We start from the raw sequence: 20,634 nt of genomic DNA, 5'->3' as shown, positions 1-20,634 counted from the left end.
AAACAGCCACTTTTTGGTTGTTAAAAAAGGTGCGCTTGTTCAAAACAGTTGCGTTCGATGCTTCGCTGGCTGTGCTGATTTAAATCTAGCGGTTCTTTTGTGTTTTTGTCGCAAGTTCAGTGACGCAGGTAGTGACGATTCTCTCCGGCCAATCCGTGATCAGCAGAGTTTACACGTCACGTTTTGGTAACGGTACGGTTCGCTTGGAGCCTCAACCGAGGTGGTACTAAAAAAAGTACCAGGTACCAGGTACTGTACCCAGTGGAAAACCCCCCAAAAGTGAACCGTACTGAGCCGTACCGTGCCGTACCATGCAGTGGAAAAGCGCCATAAGTGGACTTATAAATGAATAAAAGGGAACTTTTCTGACTTAAATCTCCTCTGCAGCAATAGCCTGGCTTTTCTTGGGAAATGAGCCGTGTCCTTCTTCCTGTAAGTGTAGCCAGCATTGATTTATTGTCAGTTTGAACGGATGACTCTGTTTTGCTGGATGGAGATGTTACAAAGAAGATCTTCATTGTTACTGCGTGATGAATTAGTAAATTGTATTCCTTGGCAAACAGAAGGTCCTCTCCTTTACTTCAGTCCAATGTTTTTCATTCTTCTCTTTCTGCATTGCAAGCATTTGAAGACACTCTATCTGTTAAAATGACAGTTGCCTCCAGCTTGTCATTTATATTTCATTAAAGGCTGTTTCATGCAGTTACTTCCTGAATTAATGGAGCCATTAAAAGCTCTAAAGACAGTCATGCATGGACAGATGCAGCTGACTCTAGAAATTATTTAATATATAAGACTAATAGAAACAGAGCAGCACAGATTGTATATAAACAAGAATCATACTAAATTGAATATTAAAAAAATAATTTCTTCGATTTTGTTTTAGGAAGAGAAAAATAGTGAGACTCCCAGAGATGCCCTGGACGATTTGTTTCCCAATGATGAAGACGACCAGGGTAAGGAAGTACAAAAATTATACAATAATCACCCTAATTCTATAAGAATAGCAAAATCCACATTACAACTTGTAGTGTGGACTTCGCTATTCACTTTCAGAAGGATTTTTTTTTCCAGCTGATGAACGAGTTTTAATTGGATTCAACATAACATTAACCTGTTACCTTTTAGTAGGACACTTGGCAGCTCTACATCTATTGACTTTTTCCTTAACACATATTTTATTTCTAGCATATTAAATTAGGTATAATTCAAAAGCTTCAATGCACTCGAAAGTCATCCTGTGAAAACTGTATTCAAATTGGATGCTGCTTTACCATATTTTTCTAATATTAACAAAACATATCGGTGGAAAGGTCTGATACTCAAGGTTCCATTTTTGGCAACAATTTTGAAATAAAAGTGAAACGTGACAGATATGTAATAATTTGTGACAGGAGAAAGCATCACCTAAACAAAATCTCCCAGGAACTTCAATTTTTGTGATATCAACTTCAAATTCGGAACTCAACTTGGTTAGACATATGGCTTTGATTTTCAGAGTCCAATTTATTTTGTAAAATATATATTTTGTATAAAATGTAAAACAAAGTTTGGTGCAGTGCATTTGCTTTAGAACAGACTCACACTTCTTAAACCTTTTTACACTTTCACTTCAGCATTAACCCGCTGAGTATTTTCTTTAAAAAGCGTCCAAGCTTTGGTCTGTGTACCAAAACATTTAAGAATTACAACCATTTAAGTTCAGTGCATTTTCACATCTATTGAGGGTGACAGTTAACAGATTTTAAAGAGCTCAAGCACCAAAAGCACCAGATGGCATAAAGGCAGTGTCTGCTTATAATAAAAAAGAACGCTATGGTCGTTAATATAGTTATAGTTATAGTTGTTCTTGGTGTGAACAGGCCGTAATGCTTGTTAGCATTTAGCACTACTGACACTGTATGGCACATTTGATGTGAATTTGGCCGTCTCATTACTTTTGCATGTCCTTTCAGTCCTTTTGCATTGATGTGTGTGGATGCCATGTTGGTATGTTGGTGTACTACCCAATAGTCAATGCGGCGTTGCATTACCAAAGTGTGGATTTGAGGCTAACCACAAGAATGGCATTTGAGACAGAGCTGGAGAAACCATACAATTCATATTTTGGATATTAACGGTGTTACTCTCTGTCGCCCCCTTCAGTCTCACACCGGCACAACAGCGCCGGGCTTGCTGCCGCTCAGCAGGGAGGGTATGAGATCCCAGCGCGCCTCAGGACCCTCCATAACCTGGTGATCCAGTACGCCGCTCAGGGCCGCTACGAGGTGGCCGTGCCTCTCTGCAAACAGGCTCTGGAGGACCTGGAGAAAACCTCTGGACACGACCATCCCGATGTAGCCACCATGCTCAACATCCTGGCTCTGGTCTACAGGTGCGTGTGCTTGCTCGTGTGTTAGATGCATGTCATTAATTACTCCACTCCCATGTCATTACAAACCTGTATGTTTATAGTTACATCAAACACAAAAAAAGACATTTTGAAAAATAACAGTAAACAGGCACTATAGCTTTCTAGCATCATAAAGGACACAAAAGCATCATTAAAATGGTCAACATGGCTATCTTTAAAAGTAGGGCAGATGTCCGTATTTTCATTGAACACATGATGACTTATTACTTCAGAAAGCATGTAATTTAGTGCACAAGTCATTTGGACTACTGTGTCACTTTTATAGTGTATATATAGCTTTGTCTTTGAAGCTCCAGTTTCCATTATTTGTAAATGCATTCACAAAACAACCGGTGCATTTTTCAAAATTTCTTCTTTTGTGTTCCACTGAAGAAATAAAGTAATTTTTAAAAAACGGATAGTTCCAGTCCTTGATTCTGATTGGCTGAGCCACGTTCGAAGCTGTTGTAAATTACTCTACAAACACACACCTTTGTTTACTTCTGTGTGTTGCTCGGCAACCACTTTGTTGCAACCACAACTGATTCTGAGGAGCTACATTGTTTGGTGGAAGAACACTGTTTTTATTAATATCATTACACTTAATTTGCTCTGTTTTATTTTGTGAAACCTTACTACGTATATGGAATAACCGTTTTATAAAAGCAATAATCCCCGTGAAGCCGTGGTTTACAGTGAATTTATAACAGCTAAGGGGGTTTTAGGCACTCCACTTCACGTAACTAACAACACCCCTTAGCTGTTATAAATTCACTGTAAACCACGGCTTCACGGGGATTATTGCTTTAGTTGGATTTAGAGTGATGTGATTGTGAGTAAATGAGGACAAGAACTTACTTTCTTTAATCAGCAAGACTTCCTTCAACCAGCTTCACCAGAAAAGATTGAATAAAGTACAAAGATTCCGCAGATTCTGTCTGGGCCTGTTTATGTGTTGGGATGTACTTAATCATTCTTTACATTTCATCAAATTATGTCATATTTTATATATATATATATTTTTCGATTCCTCGTTGTTTTCAGCATCCTCTGTCAGAACTGGCAATTCTGTTTGCAAATTTGCCTAATTTGTCATGTTGTCATGGAAACGAATTCTCCTTTATTGAATTTAGAATAATATTTAAGTGAAAGATATGGAAGCCCGTTTCCGCCACTGTATAAAAAATTAAATAAGGTATTTGCGACTTTTTATCACATGTGTGATACATGACACAATCTCGCGATTGCGTGTTATAAAGTTCAGTTCGGAGGAAAAAAGTGAATATATCACAATTCTGACTTTTTTTTCTTGCAATTCTGACTTTTTTTCTCGCAATTCAGATTTTTTTTCTCGCAGTTGTAAGATATAAACTCGCAATTGCCAGTTATAAAGTCCTGAGGAAAGTTATAATTTCTGAGGAAAAAAAGAGACTATTTTTTACAATTGTGAGTTTATATCATGCAATTCTAAGAAAAAAGTCAGAATTGCGAATTTATATCTCGCACTTTATTTTTTATTCAGTGGCGGAAATTGGCTTCCATAGAAAGAAGATTGCCCACTAGACCTACTGAAATAAGCATCTCGAAATGAGACTTTATTGCATTTCTTTTTACTCAGGGACCAGAATAAATACAAGGAAGCCGCTCATCTCCTTAATGATGCCCTGTCAATCAGAGAAAAGACCCTGGGCAATGACCACCCAGCTGTAAGTACAACAAAACACATATTACACTAAAAACAGGGTGCATATACAGTTGTGCTTGGGTTACTATCCACTAGATTTGCTACTAAATGTCTTCCAAGATTCAGTGCCTTGAATGTCTTGCAAACTTCAAATCAAGAAACTAGTTCTATATAGACCTATAGGAACGATGGCACTTTTCACATCATTGAGTAAAGCCAGGCAATCAGATTGGAGCCTGTGATTTTTGAGAAAGCTTTTGTTATATTTATGGCAAATGGTCCATGAACAGTACAAAGGCGTTCTGTCTGGATCCACACTGCACCCTGTAATAATCAGTGTCCATATTCCATGACTAATCCAGGTGGCGGCCACCCTCAACAACCTGGCGGTCCTGTACGGAAAGAGAGGAAGATACAAGGAAGCAGAACCACTGTGCAAGAGAGCCTTGGAGATCAGAGAGAAGGTACTCTCACTAAAACCTGGCCTGCTTGTGTCGTGTCAACTGATTACAATGATATCTGAATAATCAAGCAGCTGAATAATCTGGCTCTGCTCTGTCAGAATCAGGGGAAGTATGAGGAGGTGGAGTATTATTACTGCAGGGCTCTAGATATCTACGAGAAAAAACTGGGACCCGACGACCCCAATGTTGCCAAGACCAAAAACAACCTGGTGAATATAATCGGCACTCATGTTTGCACAACAAACCAGGCTCATGCATTGTTAAGAGATCTATGTTAAAACATATGTGACCCTGGAGCACAAAAGCAGTGTTAAGTCGCTGGGGTATATTTGCAGCAATAACCAACAATACATTGTATGGGTCAAAATTATCCATTTTTCTTTTATGCCAAAAATCATTAGGATATTAAGTAAAGATCATGTTCCATGAAGATATTTTGTACATTTCCTACCGTAAATATATCATAACTTAATTTTTGATTAGTAATATGCATTGCTAAGAACTTCATTTGGACAACTTTAAAGATGATTTTCTCAATATTTTGATTTTTTTGCACCCTCAGATTCCAGATTTTCAAATAGTTGTATCTCAGCCAAATATTGTCCGATCCTAACAAACCATACATCAATGGAAAGCTTATTTATATCAAAGAATTGACTCTTATGACTGGTTTTGTGGTCCGGGGTCACATATCGTACTTCATCTATAACCTGTAATAGAAATAAGTGTACACATTCCTTTTTTTAAGGGTATGTCATAATTGTAAAATTGCTTCTTTGATATTTTCCCTACAGGCTTCATGCTATCTGAAACAGGGCAAGTACAAGGAAGCTGAGATCCTCTACAAAGAGATCCTGACGCGCGCCCACGAGAAAGAGTTTGGATCTGTAGATGGTACGGTCATTGCTTGAGTATAGCTCTTCATTATTCATTAGCTGACAGCCTGCATGCTTTCTCACAAAAGGGATTTTTTCTTTCTTTCTTTGGCAATGCTATGAAACTGAACTGTTGTCATTGCTGAATGATGCGTGTTGATGACCTCTCGCCAGCCATGACCTGGTGATGACCTTTCTGCACACCTGACCTCTGGTTTACTACCATTCACTGTGAGCCGTGGATTTCACAGAAATCCAGGAGCAAACACAACTGATAAAACATCTCTTTAATACCATCAAATATAGGGTTTGGGACTAAATCTTACATGTTCTTGCCATATATGTATATATGTTTTGCTGTGAAGATGAATTGGCTTTCAAATATGGACGCTATATTAGTGAACTGCTTGCCTGTGCCAGGCAAAATACTCAATGTGAATGTCGCCAAAATAAATGCGAAAGCAGAAGTGCAAAGCACTGTACGAACAACTGAACAGATGGTTTTTATCTGTGATTACTTGGAAGCTGTACAACTTTCAGGTGACGTTCTGTGTTACGTCATTTGTGACTTTCTTTTATTTTCACAATCTCATCCTTTTTTTGTCATTTTATTCTTTAATATCAGAAAATTGATTATCCCTTCAGAATAGGCCAATCTGTGTGTTGTTGATATGATTTTGTTAATCATTTTAATGTCGATTTCACACTTGATTTCAATAAATCAACTTGATTGATTTCTTCATTTTTCTATATTTTCTGTTTCATACCTTCACGCCAAATTTATTTTGTGCTCTTGACATTTTTAATACATGTTCACCTGGTGGACTGTTGGTAAATGACAGAACTTCAAGAATGTAGTTACCTCAGTTATTGTTAGATCCCATACGTATGGAAGCCCGTTTCCGACTCTTAAAAAAATGGGTAATTTGTGACTTTTTATCTTACAATTCTGACTTTTTTCTCAGAATTGCATGATATAAACTCACAATTACAAGTTATAAAGTCAGAATTGTGAGATATATATATACATGTAGTTATCGCAAAACTTGCAATTCTAACTTTTTTCTCGCAATTCAGATTTTTTTTTTTCTTACAATTGTGAGTTTATATCTCACGATTCTGACATTTTTCGTGCAGTTATGTCTCATTTTCTCAGAATTGTGAGATAAAAAGTCGCAATTTTGAGTAACAAAGCCCAATTCTAATGAAAAAAGCCATTTTCTTACAATTTTGAGTTTATATCTTGCAATTCTGTCTTTATAACTTGCAATTGCGAATTTATGTCTTGCATTTTTTAGAAAAATGTCTGAAATGTGAGTTTTTGTCACAGAATTGCGGAAAAAAAAAAGTCAGAAGTGTGAGATAAAAAGTTGCAATTGTGAGTAATAAAGTCCAATTTCAACGAAAAAAAGGACTGACTATTTTCTTACAATTCTGACTTCATAACTTACAATTGTGAATTTATGTCTTGCATTTTTTTAGAAAAAAAGTCAGAATTTCAAGTTTGTATCACACAATTGGGAAAAAAAGTCTGAATTGTAAGATAAAAAAGTAGCAATTAGCTTTTTTTAGTTGTATTCAGTTATGGAAACAAGCTTCCATACATAGTGATTTTAACAAGTATAAAACTTAACTATGAAACTCCTATAACCTTTGTAACCTAAATCTGAAATTGTAGGAGGAACCCAGTCATATCTAGAAACTAGAATATCATAGAAAAAAGGCATTCAGAATGCCTTAGAAACAGCTTAGCAATTCCCTGGCTAGATTTATAAAAAATAATAAAAATAATAATGATTTTACAGTAGTAACTATGGTATTTGGCCGTTTTTACCATGTTGCGTTTTTGTAATGGCTGACTACAGTAGCAGAACTGTTTCTCTGTGTCTGCAGCTGAAAATAAACCCATCTGGATGCATGCTGAGGAAAGACAAGAGAGCAAAGTAGGTTTCTGCCAGCACATGCATGTGTGTGTGTGTGTGTGTGTGTGTTTGTGTGTGAGTGAGTGAGTGAGTGAGTGTGTGTGTGTGTGTGTGTGGGTTTTATATATGAGTGTGTGTGTGTGTGTGTGTGGGTTTTATATATGAGTGTGTGTGTGTGTGTGTGTGGGTTTTATATATGAGTGTGTGTGTGTGTGTGTGTGGGTTTTATATATGAGTGTGTGTGTGTGTGTGTGTGGGTTTTATATATGAGTGTGTGTGTGTGTGTGTGTGGGTTTTATATATGAGTGTGTGTGTGTGTGTGTGTGGGTTTTATATATGAGTGTGTGTGTGTGTGTGTGTGGGTTTTATATATGAGTGTGTGTGTGTGTGTGTGTGGGTTTTATATATGAGTGTGTGTGTGTGTGTGTGTGGGTTTTATATATGAGTGTGTGTGTGTGTGTGTGTGGGTTTTATATATGAGTGTGTGTGTGTGTGTTTTATATATGAGTGTGTGTGTGTGTGTGGGTGAAATGCTAAGATGCTCATGTGGGAAGCTGATATAGAGGGTACAGAAAGTCACCACCCGCTTTCAATATATTCACCTTTTGTTGCACAGAGCCTGAATTGAAAACACAATTCTAGCTTTTTACAAACAGAGGAAACGAATCCAAACAACTCTGAATAAGCACTGCACTGAAGTCACTCCACAGATTCTCAATGGGATTTAGGTTGAGCCCTGAGTAGGCCACAAGAGATCGTTCACTTTCTTGTCATTTATGGCTGTTTTGCTGCTCTGATTAGGGTTACTGTCATATTGAAACAGCTGAAACTCCTGGCAGGTTCTCCTCAGTCTGCCAGTATTTTGAATTTTTCAGTCCTGGCTGAAAAGAAATGCCTCAACAACATATTTCTGCCTCTGTATCTTGTTCTTTGGCTGGGTTTCATCAGACACATTGTCTATAGACTTCGTAAAGGACAAATTAATTCCCCGTGCCTTTCCACAACCTGTACTGTAAATGTTTTGAAGGGAGGTTGTGGCTGTCTGTACCCAGTCTATATGTATTTACAGTTTCCCTGTCTGGATGATTGACAGCTGAGAAGATTTTGAGACTTCACTGTCTGTCTCTGTGTGTTTTCCTCCTCCTCTCTCTCAGGGAAAGCTGGCAGATGGGACTCATTATGGGGAATACGGCGGCTGGTACAAAGCCTGCAAGGTGAACAGGTGAGAAAAAGCAGCTACAATTACCCAAACGTACCTGCCCCACAGCTAAAACTGCTGTCTGCAGTTAATTCAGCTGAAACTTCAGCTTAAAGGAATGTCGCTTGAAAAAAAAGATGAAATAGTTTCTTTTTGGCAAGTGCTGCTACTTTCTTCAGAAATGCAAACGATTTTTCATACACAGCCCCACGGTAAACACCACGCTGAGGAACCTGGGCGCTCTGTACCGTAAGCAGGGGAAAATAGAGGCGGCTGAGACCCTAGAGGAGTGTGCCATGAGGTCCCGCAGACAGGTGCAACATCTGTGAGAATCATAGCGGCGTATGCTGGGACACATGATGTCTTTGTAACGTGTGTGTGTGTGTGTGTGTGTGTGTGTCAGGGAGCGGCAGTGGATCCTCAGAGAGATGGAGAGAGGCGGAGGAGCACTGCATCCATCTCCAGCGTGAAGTACGACTGCAGCAGTGACGCCGGAGAAGAGGGCAGTGTGGAGTGGAATGGGGTGAGTTAGTAATATCTTTGTCATGTTAAACTGCTGTTTAATGTGTATGGAGCTCCTAAGGGGACATGGTGATGAAAAAATATGAGATGGGAGGAAAAATTATACTCTCGCAAACGTATTTAATTTCTCCGAGAAACGTTGTATTCTTTGTATTGCAAGATGCAAGATTACTGCGTTCCCCTGAGAAACTGTTGCATGTCTCGTAAAAATCTGCAAGCTCTCACAAATACTATTGAGTTCCCCCAAGAAACTTTGCATTTTTTGCACAAGTATTACGTTCCTGCGAGAAACATTGCATTCTTTTGCAAAAGTGTTGCACTCCCAAAAGTTTTAACTTTTAAAAATGAGATCGAGACAGTCCCCTGCTGATGTCATATCCTGTGTGACATCAGTGATCTGTGGCTCACTAGCGGCAGTCCTTCTCTCCTTACCCACAAACCCTCATCACTGACACTATCATTACATTACTACTGCTATGATTAACAATTACTGCACAGCTATTTTTATATAATGTCTTCTGGACCATATAATTAAACATCTGTGATTATAAAGCAGAAGCTCCAAATCAAGAGTGCAATAGAGTCATATTCCAGAAGTCAAAAGTCCATTCATTTTCTCCATATATATTTTTAACTTATAATGTGGAAATTTGCCTACCGTGAGCTATGATGCTAAACATTTATTTCAGTGAGAAACCAGTTTTTGCAGAAACCAGTGTGACTTGCATTTCATATCTAACGTGTGTTTAATTGGGTAATTCTATTGGTCATCACTAAATCAACCTTAATACATTAACATATACTAACAAAACAAATCCTTACAGTTCAAATCAGGTTAAATCTTGAGATACTAACAGATGTGAGTGTCTTCATGTGCGCTTATGAACAATCTCTCTCTCTCTTTGTGTCTGTGTCTCTCTCTCTCTCTGCATTAGGCCTAAGCTCTGCTCAGCTTCCTCTGTCTGCTCTTGCAACAAATCAGATCTGATGTAAATGGTTTGCTCTCTGCCGGGTGGAGTGTGTGTGTGTGTGTGTGGAGAGACGCCCAGCACAGCTTTAACTCTTGCTAAGGCTGATGGGATATCATCTTACATTTCCTGTGTGTTCTTGCCCTCTCTTTCTCTGATTCTTCTTCCAGACACGGACTGATTCCGCTCGTCTGCTCACTCCTCCTTGTTCTCTGCGATGTCTGTTTCTGTGCCTGCATTGTTAACTATGTTTCACTGATTTATAATCTGTAATATACAACACTCTTACTTATGAACAGGCCAAATTAAAATTAATTAGAAATTAGATTGTGCCTATTGTACTGGCCAACTCTCAGATAAATGAATGTTTAATCTAGCAAAAGGGAAAGTGTATATGGAAATACAGTGGAGTCCAACATTCCGAGTCTGCTGATAATTTTGCATTCTTTACCAAATTAATACATTTCTTTTATTTCCCAGTTATTTCATCGCCATAACAATTGAAAGGTTAAATTCGAAAGTTAACATACATTTCCAGAACAAAGAAAGTTGTACAGTTTTGAAACAACATGAGGGCGAGTAAATGAGATACCACTTAAAAAAAGTCACAAATTCACGCTAGTGCTGAATTTTAAAGATTTCTTCTTCATTTTCTTAGTTTTACATTTATATCTTCGTCTTCAGATTTTATGGTCTCAAACTTTTGAACCTTGTTACATAACTTGTTACATGTTATAGCACAGTTACCATTTAGTTCATTAATGTTTATACCTATCTATATTTTATACACATTTTAAAAATAAATTTTTTCCCACTCATAATCATGTTTAGTTTGGTAAAAAAAAGTGTTTTGTTGGATATGTGTCAAGTCGGCTAAACTCATTCTTCATTGGCTTTTGTGTTGCCAAAGACATGTGACTTTAAGAAAGGCCAAAAGTTCAGACAAATTCTGCTCAATATGCCAACAGCAGAGGCGGTGAGTTTCTTCAGAAACTGAAGCTATTTTTGCAATTCTGTGTGGTTTTGCTAATGGCATAGAAACGGCACACTTCATCTTTCAATGTATCACTGTATGTGTTCACTATTCAGGATTGGTGAATTAGTGCGGCTGTAGCCAATACTTCACTGTAGTCGACTGACTGCAGATTCATGGGATATATATATATGTATGTGGCTCTTTCTGCACGTTGATGTATGTCTTCATTAAGCTCATCTAACCCAATAAAGGCTTGGAGTGAGTGGCCTGGCCTCTGTCTGTGTGCCTGAATGTGAATTATGTGTGAATGTTTTATCGGAGGCACACACGGTGACCTAGTTTCTGTCACTGGCAGTGGTCACACAGCTGGTATTTGCCTCAGTTTTCTTCACCATGACAGCACAGGGCATGGATTAAAAGAAAAACCGAAGGGTCATTCCAGGTCTCGAGGGCATATGTGCTGTTATACCTCTAAAACGTTCGATTTTATCATGATGATGGGTTTAGCACTTTAGTAAAGACTGTTTGCATAGCTGAACGACTCCAAAACGGCAGTGTGTAGCTCAGATTAGATTTAATGCCAACTCGGTCGTATGGATTGGATTTCCACATCGACAATAAAGCAGTAATGCTATAGTTACTTACCCTAGTAAACCTTAGTTGCATAACCTGAGAGCATGACGTGGTGTTTCTGCAAATACAAACACTTCCTGCCATCTGCTGGGCTCAGAGATACACTGCAGTGCTTCAGATCCTTTCCAGTATGAGGTATTTAACACGTTTACCACCGTGCATTGGAGACCATTGCTAATATGAGAGCTAATATATTGGCTAAGCTGATAACTCCTATTAGTCACTCAGTAACCCTGCTGGCCTATAATCATGCCAAAATTGACCGATTAACAGAAGTATGAATTCTCCTTTGTGTCAGGTCCAAGATCTACCTACAGCAAGTGCATACTTTAGTAGGCTGACCCATAAGTTAGCATCACCGTGGTTCTCTCAATAAAAGCGCAATAGTATTTTTCCACTGACTTTTGTATTCAGTGTACTTTTAAACTACAATATTGTTACTCCATAAAAAAGTAACTAATTGCGTTACTTTTTATTAGCGCTGTCAAACGATTAATCACGATTAATCGCATCCAAAATAAAAGTTTTTGTTTACATAATATATGTATGCGTACTGTGTATATTTATTATGCATATATAAATACAGACACATGCATGTATATATATTTTGAAAATATTTACATGTATATATTTATATTAATATAACTTATATGTTATATAAATATATTTAATACATAAACATAACATGTTTTTCTGAAATATATACTGTATATGTGTGTATTTATATATACATAATAAATATACACAGTACACACACATATATTATGTAAACAAAAACTTTTATTTTGGATGTGATTAATCGCGATTAATCGTTTGACAGCACTCGTTTTTATGTAAGTAATTTATTATGTTACGTTTTGCATGACTTTTTGTCACTTGAGCTGGGCTTGCTTGTTTATTTTTAATAACAAAAAACACAAAAGTTCTATTTTTGGCGACTGTAAAGGCCCTTTCACGCCAAAAGTGAAATTAATAAGCCTCATGCTGAAGGAAGTGCCTCTGTCTCTGCAATTTCTCCCGATTTCTCTCAACACAGGACAGGAGATCTGCCAGCGAATAAATGGGAAAACAAAGTTACTTGTGTTACTTATTTGAAAAAAAATAATTTAGATATTTTCTTGTAAATGTAAAATTATAAAACGGAGAGTTCCGGTCCTTGATTCTGATTGGCTGAGCCAAGTTCGAAGCTGTTACAAACATACACCTTTGTTTACTTCTGTGTGTTGCTCGGCAACCACTTTGTTGGAACCACAACTGTTTCTGAGGAACTACTCCGCTTCGCGTCGTGCCTAACAACGCCCCTTAGCTGTTAGAAATACACTGTAAACCACAGCTTCTTGGGGCTTATTGCTTTAGTAATTCATTACTTTACTAGTTACTTGAAGTAAAAACTAACTCTGAAAAAGAGCAATCTTGAATTTATTTTTGATTGAAGATAAAACAGCATAGGTACAGAATAGGATTAAGGGATCTAAAATATGGTCATGAATAAGGCATTAATATGTGGTAGTAATATGCATGCGTAATAATAGTGAGAATTGTTCCTTAAAATAAAGTGTTGTCATTTATTGAATGAGCACTGTGCTACGTCCGAACTGATTGCACTGTATTTTATATATAATCATTTTCTATTCCTAACTGTTTTAAATTAATTTTAAATAAAATTTTAAATCATTTTCAAAGTTTTAAATTCCTTGTTTTATTGTTGTTATTTTTTTCATTTCTTTTATGTAAAGCACTTTGAATTACCATTGTGTATGAAATGTGCTATATAAATAAACTTGCCTTGCCTTGCCTTGCCTAACTCGCGTTACTTGTAATGCGTTACCCACAACACTGTTTGTATTGTTGCAGATACTCTGTGACCAGTAAAAGTTCATCATAATAATGAACGCAAATGAACACAACTTTAGACTAAATTCAGTAAAAAGCAATAATAATAATAATAAGCAAACTATAATCACGGTCAAATGACTTCACTGCGCTTCTGAACAAATCTTTCAATTTCTTTATTAAAAAATTTGAAACAGTGCGCGAGAGTGTGAGTAAAGCGAATAGTGAGTTTACCAGTCTGGCGTGATGACGCTTAATGTCACCTGTTAGCGATTGCCAGTTTCAAGACACATAAAAGCTTTTTACAAATTAAGAGTGGGTATTACTGTTGTGTTTTATGTTGTAGAATATAACATAAACATATCTTGAGCTTGTGTTCACCACAGACCGTGTTTCAGGCATTTAACCAAAAAAAAACACATTTTAAAAACCCATTGACTTCAGGATAAAATGCTAAATCGTGTTAACTCGTTCCTTCAGCACTCTATACAGCATTTATTGTTTCGCATTTCATTATGTGTACGTTTATAGCAAACGATCCAAAGTAATACGAGATTTAGTAATCATCTCGCAGTATGCTGAGCAGTTAAAGAATAAGACACTTTTGTTAATTTGCCATTATATATAATTTAAAAGATTTTAATGGTCGTATTTACCAAGTTAAGATGACGTATAAATCAAATGTGTAGGTTTTCTAATCAGGCACGGGATTGAATACCCATAAAAGGCCTCTCAGCCAATTAAATCACTCATGTATTTCTTAATCTATAAGCTGTAGAATCGCTTTGGTCTCACTTGCTCTAAACCGGAAATCTCCAGTGCCAACTCACTGCAAGGCACCAAATATATGCTCGTTTTTAAATGATCAGATACTCTCATAATTTGCAGAGACAACTATAATTGGTTGACCCTGAAAAGTAAACACCGTAATGTTTGTTTGAGAGTCCTAACCAGCCCAACACAGCCTGAGCACGAGTTGAAAAACACACAGCAACAGTTTTAACTCGGGACTGTGTTTGCGTTCAGGACGGTTCTCTCAGGAGAAGCGGCTCTTTCGGGAAACTCAGGGAAGTCCTGCGCAGAAGCAGCGAGATGCTGGTGAAGAAAATCCAAGGAACCATGCCGCCAGAGCCTCGCGACACAAAGTGAGACACACAAACACAGCGATTCATGAACGTTGAACCCAGCTTTAGCAGCTTTACAGCCTGCTACAGTGATGTTCTTTCATGTAAATGAGTTGTTTTTCATCCCACACAGCATGAAGAGAGCTGCGTCCCTCGGTTATCTGAACAGTAACGGAGATGAGGGCGACTCTTTTCAGGTGAGCTGCTGTGTGAGCTCAGGGTTTAATTTGATTGTTTTAAAGGAGATTAATGGAGTAATGCTGATTTGTCGGTCGTCTCGTCACAGGGTTCGGGAGCAGCGAGGACGCTGAGAAACAGCAGGCCTCTGAGCTCAAGCACAGTGGAGCTGTACAAAAGCACAGACCAATGAAAATGCATGCATGTTCTGACTCATTTCTCACTCGATTTGTAGGCTTTGGTTCATGTGCTTTCAATCATGAACGCTTTTGGCTTTTGGTCTGAGTTTACACGTATAAATCATGCATGTTTCTTTTTCTTCAAGGAATGGTTCGTCCAGAAATGAAAACTTATTCTCATGTGGACCACAAAAAACACATTTAACTAGCAGCTCTTTTTCCGTAAAATAAAAGTGAATGGAAATGGGTGCTGTCAGACTCCAAAAACAACTAAAAGCTCTATAAAACTAACCTACTTGTGCACTAAATTCTTCCTAAGACATACTGTACAGACCAAAATATGGAAGCTCGTTTCTGCCAGGGAATTAAAAAAATAAATAAAAAGGGTAATTGCAACTGTTTTCATGCAAATCAGAGTTTATATCTCACAATTCTGAGAATAAAAAGTCAGAATTGCAGGATAAAAAGTCGCAATTAATCTTGGCGAAAAAAACAACAACAACAGTATTGCGAAATGTGAATTCAGAATTCCAAGAAAACAAAAGTCAGAATTGCGAGAAAAAAAAAATCGTAATTACCCACAGCGGGGAAAAAAAATCTGAAATTTAAGATGTAGCCTAAACGTGCAGCTTTTTGCAACTTTTTTCCTCGCAAATCTTAGTTTATATCTGACAATTATGAGAAAAATAGTCAGAATTGCAAGATGCAAATTCAGAATGGTGAGATAAAATTCACCTTTGACTTTTGCGGGGGGGGGAAAAAAACAGAATTGTGAGATGTAAATTTAGAATTCCAAGAAAAAATTCAGAATTGCAAGATGTAAATTCAGAATTGTGAGAAATGTCAGAATTGCAGGATAAAAAGTCGCAATTAATCTTGGCGAAAAAAAACAACAATAGTATTGCGCGATGTAAATTCAGAATTCCAAGAAAAAAAAGTCCGAATTGCGAGAAAAAAAATCTTAATTACCCACGGCGGGAAAAAAAAAATCTGAAATTTAAGATGTAGCCTAAACGTGCAGCTTTTGCAACTTTTTTTCTCACAAATCTTAGTTTATATCTGACAATTATGAGAAAAATAGTCCGAATTGCAAGATGCAAATTCAGATGTCAGAATTGCAGGATAAAAAGTCGCAATTAATCTTGGCGAAAAACAACAACAGCAGGATTGCGAGATGTAAATTCAGAATTCCAAGAAAAAAAAGTCCGAATTGCGAGAGAAAAAAAATCGTAATTACCCACGGCGGGTGCAAGATGTAAATTCAGAATTGTGAGAAATGTCAGAATTGCAGGATAAAAAGTCGCAATTAATCTTGGCGAAAAACAACAACAACAGCATTGCGAGATGTAAATTCAGAATTGTGAGATAAAATTCACCATTGACTTTTGCGGGGGGGTGGGGGAAACAGAATTGTGAGATATAAACTAAATTACAAGGCATATATATATATATATATATATATATAGTTTATAACTTGCAATTCTGAGAAAAAAATAATATAACATTTTAAGATTAAATGTTGCAGTTACCTTTTTTCGTGACAGACACAAGCCCCCAAATGTACGTTTTTACAGAGGGTGAAGAAATGAATTGCTAATCTTTCCCTCTGCCACAGATCCAAAAGCTCCTGAATATGTGGTAGTGCCTGTGTGGAAGAAGACTGTTGTGCTGCCTTTTTGACAGCCCTGTTCACCATATGCTTTCATTGTATGTAAAAGAGCAGCTTGGACATTTCGCTAAACATCTGCATTTGCAAAAAAAGTCATACAGGTTTAGAAAAAAACAGATATGGTGACCAAAATCTTTGTATTTAACAATAACTATATACATATATCACAGTATAGTTATTTTTGTTGCTTATTTTATGTTTGTTGTTAAAAATAAGAACCAAGAAGCGCTTTACAAACAATAGGACAAGTATAATAAAACAAAGATACAAATGAAATGAACATTTACGTTTTTCAGGTAGCACTCCGGTACAATAAATGATGTAAATGATGACAAAATTTGACTTTTTGGGTGAACTAACCATATTTGAACCATTCTTAAAACCCCTAGCAACTGCCTCGACATTACTTTTTGAAACCTAATATGGCACAACTACAATATTTTATATGCTGAAAACACTGGAGTGTGATGGCTGCTGTGGATCTGATCTGAATCTGAATTATGTAATGAGTGATTTTAACCCCAGTGGGAATCCACCTGGCTCTTTCTCTCAGGTATTAAATATCCTTCTGACACATATTTAGCAGTGAAATCTGACCTCCGGTGACAAAACCCCACGAGAAGCCCGGTGCACGAGCATTGTTCACTCAGAGCTCGAGAGAGGTGTCGTGTTGCTCCTGACCTGATTCATCAGCCATGCACGGCAGTGCATTTATTACAGTCGCTCCTTCATTATGTGATGCATATGTCCTAATGTATAGGTACTGCCCCCAATGTGTTTCTGTAATTGTGTGTGATGTAATTTACTCTGTTCAAGTTTTAAAGCAACCAGCTTGTCATTTTTTTCATTGCAAAATTTAAATTTGGAATATATATGGAATCTGTATATATGGAATTTGAATGTATGTAATTTACGTTTATTGATTTGATATTTGTACTAGGTCTGTGGTTTCTAATCATTTCATGCTCCAGTGTGCATGGACTTCTCAGGGTTCTGCTGCTTAGACTTGTTTGTATAAGCATATACGTATGTTTTGAGAGCACTTTTTTTTTGAGAGAGAGAGTCTTTTGCTGGGCAAAAAGTAGATGCTTGTGTGAACTTCCACTGTCTGATTTGGCTTGATTGGAATAAAAAGTTTTAGTGCAATGTCCATTTCATTTTGTTTTATGTCAATACTTAATTTTGCTCATCTTCTGGTCTGGGCAAGGGTAGAGCCTTGAAAGTATCCTTTATAACGTCTTGCATATGACTTTATCCAAGGCAATAATAAGTGCAACCTCCTATTTAATGCTCCAGATTTAAAAGGCTCAAGAAATAATTGTGGTAATATGGGAAGGTGGAATATTGGAAACGGTGAGAGAGCAGTCGCTTACCAAAATCGCATACTTTTCGCGAAAAAGTATGCTCTATGTAGTATGAATGAAATTCGGACATACTACATTCACCATGTTTTCACTGTCCGGCGTCAGCTGTGGCCTTGTGGGACAGTAAAGTGTCCATTAGATGCGCACTTCAGAATCTCGCCGGAAGTAATAAGTGATCTGGGAAGTTTCCGTCTACTGTTTTATGAATACTGTGAATTCAGTCACACTAGTCACATTCTACTTACATTACTGCTTACATACTGTTTTTCGGCTACTATGGAAGTGGGCGTATTCGGGCATGAGATCGGGTCCAATAAAACACAGAAAAACAATTACTGACTAGAGACGAATGAACATTCAAATGTGAGCTTGACGAAGGGACCACAGTGTACTAAATACGGAAAGGTCGTGCGTATGTGGGGTAAAGCAGCGCTGTTTTATCATACTAGATACATTTGAAAGTTCTGTTATTATGCTACTCTGTGCGGTCTTCACCGAATTACACGACCACAATGTACTAAATACGGAAAGGTCTTTCCTTGCGATTTAAAAAAAAATTTTGTGTACAAGCGACAATGCTGTCAAAACAATCGGCGCTCACTTAAACCCCTGAAAACGACTAAAGCCTGGAATACACTACGTGATTTTTGCCCCAATTTTCCGCTGGTTTACAGTCTGGGAATCACGTAACGTTAGTGTGAAGGTCACAGACTCTGATTCCATCCAGTCGGAGGAGATCAAACATGTTTGATATTTTGAACCGATTTTAGAACACATATTGTTTTCATTTGTCACGCGTCTCCTAGCAACAAGGCGCACGTTTCTGCATGAGTTTGTTGTGTTTGGAACAACTTTAAGGTCTGGTAGTATGTGATCCTCAATTGTGTAGTGTATGATGCCCAGTTTTCATTTGTGACTATTTACAAAGTCGGTAAGTATGATGCTTAGTGTTTTAAAAACCTGTTCAGATTTTAAAAGGCGTGTAGTGTATTCTAGTGTTGTTTTTGGCGGCCTGTTTTAATTTTAGTTTTAGTCTAGTCTTTGTGTGAAGCTGTCATTTTAGTTTTTATTAGTTTTAGTCACGTTCATACTCTTTTTAGTCTAGTCAAGTTTCAGTCAACTAAAAGTCTGAGCATTTTAGTCTTATTTTAGTCAGAATTATCCATGACTATTTTCGTCTAGTTTTAGTCGACGAAAACTGATGACATTTAGTCTAGTTTTAGTCAATGAAAATTGTATTTTAGTCTCTTTTTAGAAATGCAATTCTATTTAACCCAGTCAATATAGTACAGGGCTCTACGCTTACTTTTCTTTTTAGGAGCACTTGTGCTCCTAACTTAAAAAATTTAGGAGCACGTTCAAAATTTTAGGAGCACCTTCTAAACAATTATCCAAAATTTTATCAAAAAGTAGCCTTCCCATTACGAGGTGATATTTGACTCCTCTAACTTTATTAAAAGTATGTCATCTTTTGTCAAATTCTTTAAAAAATTATATTTTATAAGCTTTTTAAAAATTGTAATTAAAACGACAGAATAAGAACAAGTAGAATAAGAAATATAAGTTACCAATCAAATTAAATCAGTATTAACAAAATTAATTTGTAGAGGTGGCACAGAAGAACACAAAAGTGGCTTGGTGTACTTTCAGACATTTAATGAGGCTCAGAAGTGGAATGAGTGCAATTAAATCCATAAATTCATGATGATATTAATGTTTTAAATATACAATTTTGAATATAGAAATATTAAATGATTTAAATAACTGAAAAGATACTTTAAAAATGAAACAAACTGCCAGCAGGTGGCAGTAAGTCACTGATTTTTATTACTGAATCATTCATTCAATTGATTCATTCAAACGGCTGATTTATTCAGGAATGAATGAAGTGACTGTATTTATGAATGGGTAATCATGAATCACTGACTCACTAGATTCGTTTAAAAAAACCCGTTCATTCATAAATAATAACGCGACTAAACGAGACGAAATAACGTTATAACATTTCGTTTCGTCTTGTTTTGGTCAACGAAAATGAAGAGACATTTTAGCATAGTTTTTATTTTGTAAACCACATTTAGTCTCGTTTTTATTCGTCAACAATATTGCATTATACATTTAATTATAGTCATCGTCACATGACCAGCATTTACGTCTCGTCTCGTCTCGTTTTCGTCACGTGATAAAGGTTCGTTGACGACGATATTTAGTCATAATTTTCATTGACGAAAGCAACACTAGTGTATTCCAGCCTTAAAAATGCTGTAATATTAATGCCTGGCCAGTAGTTGGCGATGTCACTTTGTAAAGAAACGCTATGCGTCTGTGCACATACCTATCCACCTTTTTCTTCAACGTGGAAGTAATGGTGCGTTCAAGTCATGTCGGATAGATCGTATTTACGAGATGAACGCCACCACAAAGTCGTTATTACGAGTGGGAAACTCGAAATTTTCTTTAAGCCCCGAGTTTCCGAGTTGGGGGCGTGTCAATGAGAAACATGGCGGAATCCATGGATGCAATGTCTGTAGTTGACGGTAAATTTTTGTTTAAATTGATAGTTTAGTTGTCCTATAAACTTAAATTGGTCATGTTCTTGTTACGCAGCTAGTTAATGAAATCCAAGTAAAAAAATGCAGACCCTGTTGTATTTT

The 20,634-nt window shown here is 37.0% G+C and overlaps 1 pseudogene; it reads left to right on the top strand.

Annotated features, from left to right (window-relative positions):
• The window catches only part of LOC107732244 (kinesin light chain 1-like), a 24,658-nt pseudogene extending 9,308 nt beyond the window's left edge, over window positions 1-15,350 (top strand).
• The last annotated feature ends 5,284 nt before the right edge of the window (window positions 15,351-20,634 follow it).

Source organism: Sinocyclocheilus rhinocerous, unplaced genomic scaffold, assembly GCF_001515625.1.
Source record: "Sinocyclocheilus rhinocerous isolate Xijiao unplaced genomic scaffold, SAMN03320098_v1.1 scaffold909, whole genome shotgun sequence".
Classification (NCBI taxonomy): domain Eukaryota; kingdom Metazoa; phylum Chordata; class Actinopteri; order Cypriniformes; family Cyprinidae; genus Sinocyclocheilus; species Sinocyclocheilus rhinocerous.
Note: the sequence above shows the minus strand (reverse complement) of the source record. Positions and strands in the feature narration are given on the sequence as shown.